Source organism: Pinus tabuliformis, chromosome X (genome assembly GCF_031772625.1).
Source record: "Pinus tabuliformis cultivar Carrire ecotype Pingquan chromosome X, CPIR1, whole genome shotgun sequence".
Lineage (NCBI taxonomy): Eukaryota > Viridiplantae > Streptophyta > Pinopsida > Pinales > Pinaceae > Pinus > Pinus tabuliformis.
This window is the reverse complement of record NC_142308.1, coordinates 1,128,936,064-1,128,944,409: the sequence shown is the minus strand read 5'-3', so window position 1 is coordinate 1,128,944,409 and position 8,346 is coordinate 1,128,936,064. Positions and strand designations below refer to the sequence as shown.

Sequence of the window (8,346 nt, the reverse complement as noted above, 5' to 3'; positions counted from 1 at the left end):
AGTTTCATATTGAATTCTAAATATTTGAAGTTTGGCACTCTTTACCTCAGTGTCACCTTCATAAATTTGGATGATTTTGTCCCATATATCCTTTGTGGTATTCAACTGCATTACTTTGACAAAATTTGATTCTTCCAAGCTTCCTAACAGAGCATTGAAAATTTTTTCATTGGTCTCATAGTTTTTCTTTTATGATTCATTTGTGGGAATGGCGGATGGATACGGATAGCCTCCTTCAACGATTCCCCAAACGTTAGCTCCAAGTGATTGTAGGTAAGCTCTTGTTTATACCTTCAAGAAAACCAAATTGGATCCATTAAACAATGGTGGTTGGAAGGATGTTGCTCCCTCTTGGTTGCTCATCTTGATGAATCTTCCTTCAAGCAATCAAGCTTCTTTTGAAGGACCTGCTCTGATACCAATTGCTAGGAAAAATACTAAAAGGGGGGGTGTGAATTAGTATTTTAAAAACTTACTTGACCTTCTCATTTTCTATTTAGATTTATATAGGCAACTTTAATGAGGTAAACCTGTGTATGCACGCTATTGTTATGCAGACAACCAACATATATCTAGTTAACTATCTTTTTAATTAATTCTTCATCATTTTAACTTGAACCAGTGTATCAAACCCTCATTAGGCATTAATTAAACAGTATCAAGTGCGGTAAGAACATAATAAATCATCACACATAGTCAACACATATGAAAACCAATATTTTATGTGGAAACCCAATGTCGTGAAAAACCACCACTGTTGTTGTCTCTAATTTTTTTTTTTAATATTCTTTACAATCTTGTACTGGCACAGACTTATACCAATACGCAAGCACCCACCTACAGAAGGCTACAACCTTCTCTTGTTTTCTAGCACCTACTGGAAGGGCACTACAACCCCCTTATCTTCAATTCCTTGTGGAGCACTTTTCAGAACATTTCAAATTGGATCCACCTGATAAAAACATTACAACCTGTAGGCAACCTTTCATCAAATTTTCGTACTGGACCAATTACCATCATCAAATCATTGAATCAACTAAAACAAATCAATCATTGAATCTCATTGCAACCAATCAATCTAAACCAAAATAGATCATGTGAATGCATTATCAATCATCAAGCCATACACTTTTATCTATCACTGAAACCAATTGTTTCCACTGCAAACCTTGATCAACAATATTTCAAAATGTATATGCTACTGTTATTCATAATACCCCCATATACACAAATTTTTCCTTAATCAAACATGTGTACAAATCTCAAAAACATTGATCCCTCAGATTGAATCACTGCAATGTTGAAATCAATCACAAACACATATATCCTTCATCACATATCCCTGAGCTACTTACATATCATTACATACCAACATCAATACAACTCAATATTTCATTCACAAACCATTCAACTCCACCATAACTATCACATACAGATTATTATGAATAAGACCTCATCAACATACAACAACAATCATAGCAAGACTAATCAGACATCATTAACTGCTCATATTTCATAAACCCTAGCATATGTACACGACCCTTACAAAATACTTCCATGTGTGTACACACCTTTCAAGAAGTATACCCACATACATATCTGTCCATATTGTAGAATTGACATGCAACTACCTTCAGGAAGACCCGCGTATGTACATGCTTTTTCTAAGACAAAATTGCATACAGATCTATAATTATTGACTCATGCCTTCATTGCACAAAAAAACTTCAGTTAAATCCAAATCTCGACAAAACTAGTAACAAACATATGTTAGAACATTATTATCACAGATCAGCCCATAAGAAAATCATGTAGTCATTTCAGATCTACAAGATCTGATTCCACATTACATTCCTTATGCAATCTTATTTCAGATCAAACAATTCATCAATAGCACATTACTTGCACATTAAACACTTTGATCTTCATCTCCTTATATAGCTTAGGCCTTATCCAATACCACGGGTCAAATCCTTAGTAATGTCGATGGTATTCCTGGACGGGATCAAATATCTGTTACCACACTCATTACTATGGGCCAATACCATGGTAAAGATCCATGGTATTTAGGTTACCATGGTGCAAAAACTATATGCGCTTTCTCTTCTCCATACCCACGTGTGTACATGGATTTTCTTCACAAAACCCGCGTGTATTTCTAAAAACATCACCTTCATCATTCTTCTGCCTCTGGGCTACTATTCCTTTGTCCAAACTCTCTGTCACATGTGTACTAGCTTGTAAAATAATCTTGTTATCATCATGTTGACAATCTTCATCAAGTAGGTCTCCATCAAGGATAACACATTTTTCATAATGCCAACATGGATAAGTGTGGTTTGAATAAAGAAGTACATGCAGAGTCTTGGTTAGTGTAGTTGGCTACATATACTAAGAAAAGAGTTCATCATTGGGTAAGAGCTTGTGTATTTGAGCTAAATGGTATTTCTACACGAGTGCATCTGAATGTGCTTTCGTTGGGATCATATAGTATGTTGTTGGGTATGGATTGGTTATACATGCATAAGACTAAGGTGGATTGTTATGATAAATCTATTATGTGCTTGGATGACAATGGAGAACATAGAATCTTGCAGGGTAAGAAGAAGGTGACATTAGTTAGAATTGTTGCATCTATGCAGGAAAAGAGAGTCGTAGGAAAGGATGTGTATTGTTTGCACCAACATCATTGGAAATGTACAGGATGAGCACTCTAGAATTGGTGGAAATGAAGTTGCAGTTGAAAGAAATTCTCAACAAGGGATGCATTAGGCCAAGTGTGTCGCCTTAGGGTGTGCCAGTGTTGTTTGTAAAGAAGAAGGATCGTACTCTCAAGCAATGTATTGATTACAGGAAATTGAGAAAGGTGACGATTAAGTACAGATACCCTTTTCAACGGATTAATGACTTGTTTGAACAGTTGAAGGGAGCAATAATGTTCTCGAAGATTGATTTGAGATCATGATGTCATCAAGTATGCATCAAAGAAAAGGATATTTACAAGACTTATTTCCGGAATAGGTATGGGCATTATGAGTTTGTTGTAGTTCCCTTTGGTTTGACTAATTCTCCAGCTACTTTCATGTGTTTGATGAATAATGTGTTGCATCCTTATCTGAACAAGTTTTGATTGTATTCATTGATAACATATTGATATATTTTAATAATGAGGAAGATAATTCAAAATACTTAACAACAGTGTTGAAATTGCTAAGAGAGCATCAATTGTATGCCAAACTTAATAAATGTAGCTTCTTTCAAATAGAGGTACAGTATTTGGGGCATGTGGTTTCCAAGCAAGGCATAGCAGTGGATCCGAAAAATATCCGAGCTATCATGGAATGGAAAAATCCTAGGAATGTGGATGAGGTTAGATATTTTATGGGATTAGCATGTTACTATAGACAATTCATTAGGAACTTCTCGCAGATTGCGGGTTAAAAAATATACATGATTAAGAATCTTGTTACATGTTTTCTTAAATTTATATATGTTTTACTCATATATCAATCTTTATAATAACAATAATAATAATAATAATAATAAGGTTATAGTTTAGTTAATTATTATTATTATTTTTAATTTTGGCAATGTTATTATGAGGTAAATGTTTTGATGCATTTCATGAATTGATATCTATCGACATTTACCAACCATTTAATTTATATAGTGTTTTAGCCACTTCAACATCCACCCAAAATTTTAGCCTAACACCAAATTTTGGGTTCCCCCTTTGCTTTTTTGCGCCCCTATGGTAGGGAATTAATACTCTCACGATGTGTGTGGTATTTCTCCGCTTAGGTTCATGTTGGTTTTTGTTCTTATGATTAGATTAGGATTTGAGAAAATGTTTGATAACATATTTAGAATAAATTTATTTAAAACATCCATGTCACTTGAAGCTACAAAGTCATCCAAAAACACCTCTTACAGTTTGGTAATGTCGCATTTGCTATATCATTCTTGTGATCCATTTTTCATTTAAAATTTTAACATTTAGGAGTATGGACTTCTAAACATTTCGTTGGAATACATACAAAACTCAATGTCAAATTGTTTTCAATAAATAGAGAGGGAGCCAGTGAGATTTCAATTTTTACTACCCCAAAACCCTAGTCACTTTTAACCATCCCTAATGGAATGATCCACCAATTCTTTATTTCTATGACTAGTTTGGGTACAGAAAAATTCTAGATGGTCATTCTCATAAAGTACTTAAGCTAGTAAGGTGGCACATGTGGAAGTAGAAATTGAACCAAGCCCTATCTTCGTGCATCCTTTCACTCATAATGAGTGCCTATCTTGAAGGAGCCTTCTATCCATACATGGAATGGACTTTATTTATCTCGTTCTCTATGTAATCTAGAACATCCTCCAAAGGTTATAATAGTCTTCCCTAGGTGACACGACCTCCACCATATTACCTCTTGCTAACAATAAACAAGAGTAATCTATGATGAGGATCACTAGCTTCAACAAGTTTCTGTTGAAAATCTAGTTTGAACGGGATACCCATCACCTACATCGAAGATGGACCAAGAAATATGATGCCCTCTTGACTGGTGAATGTTGTGCCAGTATTACAACAATTCTTGTCGAATTATTTTGCTGGAAATAAGTTGTTGCATGCCCATGTATCATTGATACCTTTATTTGTTAAGAACATACCTGTTGATCTTTCTGAATATAAATTTTTTGAAGCATCGTAATATATAGTGTGGTGTGCTTAGAACAATGTATATTTTCATGTTTAAAAGGTTCTCTCTAAAGGCATGCAACATAAAATTGCTTCAGATATTTGTGCATTACAGGGACATTGTGAAAAGTTGCTTCATTCTATTTGATCTAATCATAAAAATAAATTCAATCCTTATGGCACTGCAGGTAATGGGCATGAGGAGTGACAAACCTTACTCTTGAGTTAATTGAAGTCACTAGTCGCAATCCTACCTTACAGTCACACTTTTTCTCTCTCATATTGCAACCTGCAAATGTGACTTGCGATCACACCAGCTTTCCTATCCTTATAAGTTGCAGATCACAAATGCAACCTTCAACAACACTATGATAGTAAATCACAACGAAAATATTGTGACATGTGTTCAAATTCTAAATTGCTAAACATAATTGGACCTAAAAATATTATTGGAACATCATAGGGCACAACTTACTATTGAAAAAGGACATTTCCCAACTAGATGGAACAACACACCAAAAATGATTTTTTTTTCCTTCTCATCTCAATTCATGGGACAATTCAAAGGGAGCTTGTCCAAACCACAATGGTCATCTCACTGCATTGGAATTTGTGCAAGAGCTAAAATATGTACAAGCTTTTTGCAAAAAAAACAGTTATGGGTGCTGGGTTGGAGGGCATGGTGTTAATTCTCAGAAAGGTTTTATTTGGGAATGGAGTGATCATCTAACACTTTGGAACAATTTTTCATTTTTTTGGAGCACCATCTCCTCTCAAATTTTCAAATTCTTCATGCCTCAACACCAATCTGACTAATTTTTCATGTTAGTGACCAATGGGTAAGTTGTTGTAGTGGGGGCTAAATGAAATATGTCCCATGACTTTGTATGAATTCTAAGCACATAAAATAAATGAGAACAAAAAGCTTTTCATAAGGATTACATTGTAATCCTTGCATTTGTAAGTGGAATGATCCTTTCTACTACACTTCTTGTGTTCATTTGGCTTCTAGCATATAGGAAGACCAAAAGGTGCAAGATATCTAGGAAAATATCCAGCCCTTCTTTTGCTGCTCTTGCTCCTCCTTCATGGAGGGTGTACAGTAATGATGAATTGACAATGACCTCTAAAAATTTTAGTGAAGCAAATCGACTCCTAGGAGATGCAAAGATAGGAGGAACACATAAGGGTGTCTTTCCAGATGGTTAACGGGTAGCAATTAAGAAGCAACAAAAACCTAGTATCCAGAGTAAGAAATAATTATATTATGAAATTAGAAGGATTGCATGGCTTAGCCATCCCAATCTTGTGGTTGTTAAAGGATGTACTATGGACATGGTAAGCGATATATTTTTTATCAAATTTTGGCTAATGGTCCCTTGGACAAATGATTGCATCACCTATTAAAAGAAGGTAGGAGTTTGGATTGAAGGATGATAATGTGAATTACGACTACACTTTCCTAAGGTATTGCATTTGTACATGACATATTCAAACCTCATGTAGTGCATAAAGATATCCAGGTCAACAATTTACTCTTAGATGAAGAGTTTGGGGCACACATACTAGGTGTGGGCCTATCCAAATTTGTATCATCAGAGGTCTTTCATGAGAGGACAACGATGGATGACACTCATGGATATCTTTCTCTTGAATTTGTTTACTGAAATGAAATCACAACTAAAAGTGATGTATACAAATTTGGATGAGCTTTTGGTTGTAGTATTTCTTCCTCTCAAGCGTTATGCTTGCATGTTCCAAAGGTAATATGTGATTGTTACTCCCAGTGCATTATAGGGTTTACCTTTTGTCATCTCCACAAGTCATAGTTCCCAAATGCGATATCCATAGGTTGCAATTCCCAAATGTGATCTCCGCATTTCGTACTTCCCAAATGCAATCTCCACGGGTTGCACTTCCCAAATGAGATATCCACAAGTCTCAATTCCTAAATTCTATCTCCACAGGTTGCAATTCCCAAATGAAATCTCCACATGTCGCACTTCCCAAATGTGATCTCCACAGGTTGCAATTGTCAAATGTGATCTCCACAAGTGGCAGTTCCTAAATGAGATCTCCACAAGTCGCAGTTCCTTAATGTGATTTGGCATAATAATTTGGTGATCACTTGTGACTAACCCCTTCATTAATCCCATGAGGTCGCAAGTCACAATACTAGTATTCAGTGGCATTAGAATTTGAAATGCAACCAGAAACTTGTGACTTGCCCAAAATCCTAAGTTGTGACTAAATCATGACTTGAAACAACGACTTATACAAATCCCAACACTCTCAATTTGGATCTGCGATTGACACAGTAAGGTGATGGATGTTGGCATTCACATGGTAAGACACCATCGAATCACAATACAAAACCTACAGCTTAACACTATTGTGGATGGTTAAACAATGGATTGATAATCTATCATTTCATTAAAGATCAAAGTTGTGATGATCAAACACCTTCTCCACTCCCTATAGAAGACTATGTATAATAATTTCATGATAAAGGTTTCTTGAAGGAAAGGGTATCCACTTATCTACATAAGGAGAGACCATTGGTGAAATCTCTCAAGACTCCAGAACCTTTATTTTATATGCACATTTTTTCAAGAAAACTATAATAAAAAAACACTCCCAAGTATACTTCAACATAATTTTATTTAGGTAATGTGATCCCACGCAACAAAGGAAAAACTAATATAATGGCTTTGAAACCTTTTATTGACAAGATGGGATATGTTGATAGGAATCATAAGGGCACATCACACCCATACATAACTCCACACCTAAGATTTGAGAAGGGCATGGTTGGCCTTTCATTCTATGACTTTGTTGGATCACGAGCAGGAAAAGAAATAATGGCTACTTATAAACAAAGGGAGTGGCCTCTCCTTTACCAAAATAGGTCATAATTCTAGCCAATGCATACGATATATCCATTCCAATCAAAGATTTCAGGAGCCCATGGTGATGTGGATAAGAATGCGGTCATAACAATGCAAGTCAATAATGTTGGAGCAAATGAGAAACAACCTAGTTTTGATCTTTGAGAAATGTCTAAGGGAGATGAAGTTGTTTCACGTCAAATTAATAACAACTACAAATTATTTGGTTCTCATTTGATTAATAATTTAACGAGGGGTGACCCAAACCCATAAAATTCAAAGTTTTCATTAATGAGGAAGAGTTACATGTTGTTGCTCATACTTCAATGGAAACTCATTTGCAGTCTGAAGAGCCTGGCCAATGAATAAAGCAACCAATTCTAATGTACTTGTAAGATGTTGTAGCAAGATACAAAAGTGAGGTAGTGCTCTTGGGAGATCTCTCGATCTCACAAAATTTGAATATTATACAAAGCTTGTTCATGAAATTGAGGTGATGTTCAATTTTGAAGGACAACTACAGGATGCAAACAAAGGTTGGCAGGTTGTCTACACAGATGATGAAGAAGGATATGATTGTTGACAAGGGACTTCTTCCAAAACACATATAAGGAAGCTCAGAATAATTTTGCAAAGGCTATACAAACCTTGATGATATTATAGTGCATAAAAGGACTGTATAGGGGTCCAAATTAATATTTTTCTATCAGTCAATTTGTTAGGTTTCTAATATTATTATTTGACTATAAATGTGTTTGACTA

General features: G+C 35.3%; 1 pseudogene; it reads left to right on the top strand.

The window, feature by feature from the left end:
* The first annotated feature begins 5,239 nt into the window (after window positions 1-5,239).
* On the top strand, window positions 5,240-6,405 carry LOC149143810 (C-type lectin receptor-like tyrosine-protein kinase At1g52310 pseudogene; annotated as a pseudogene).
* Window positions 6,406-8,346: the final 1,941 nt, after the last annotated feature.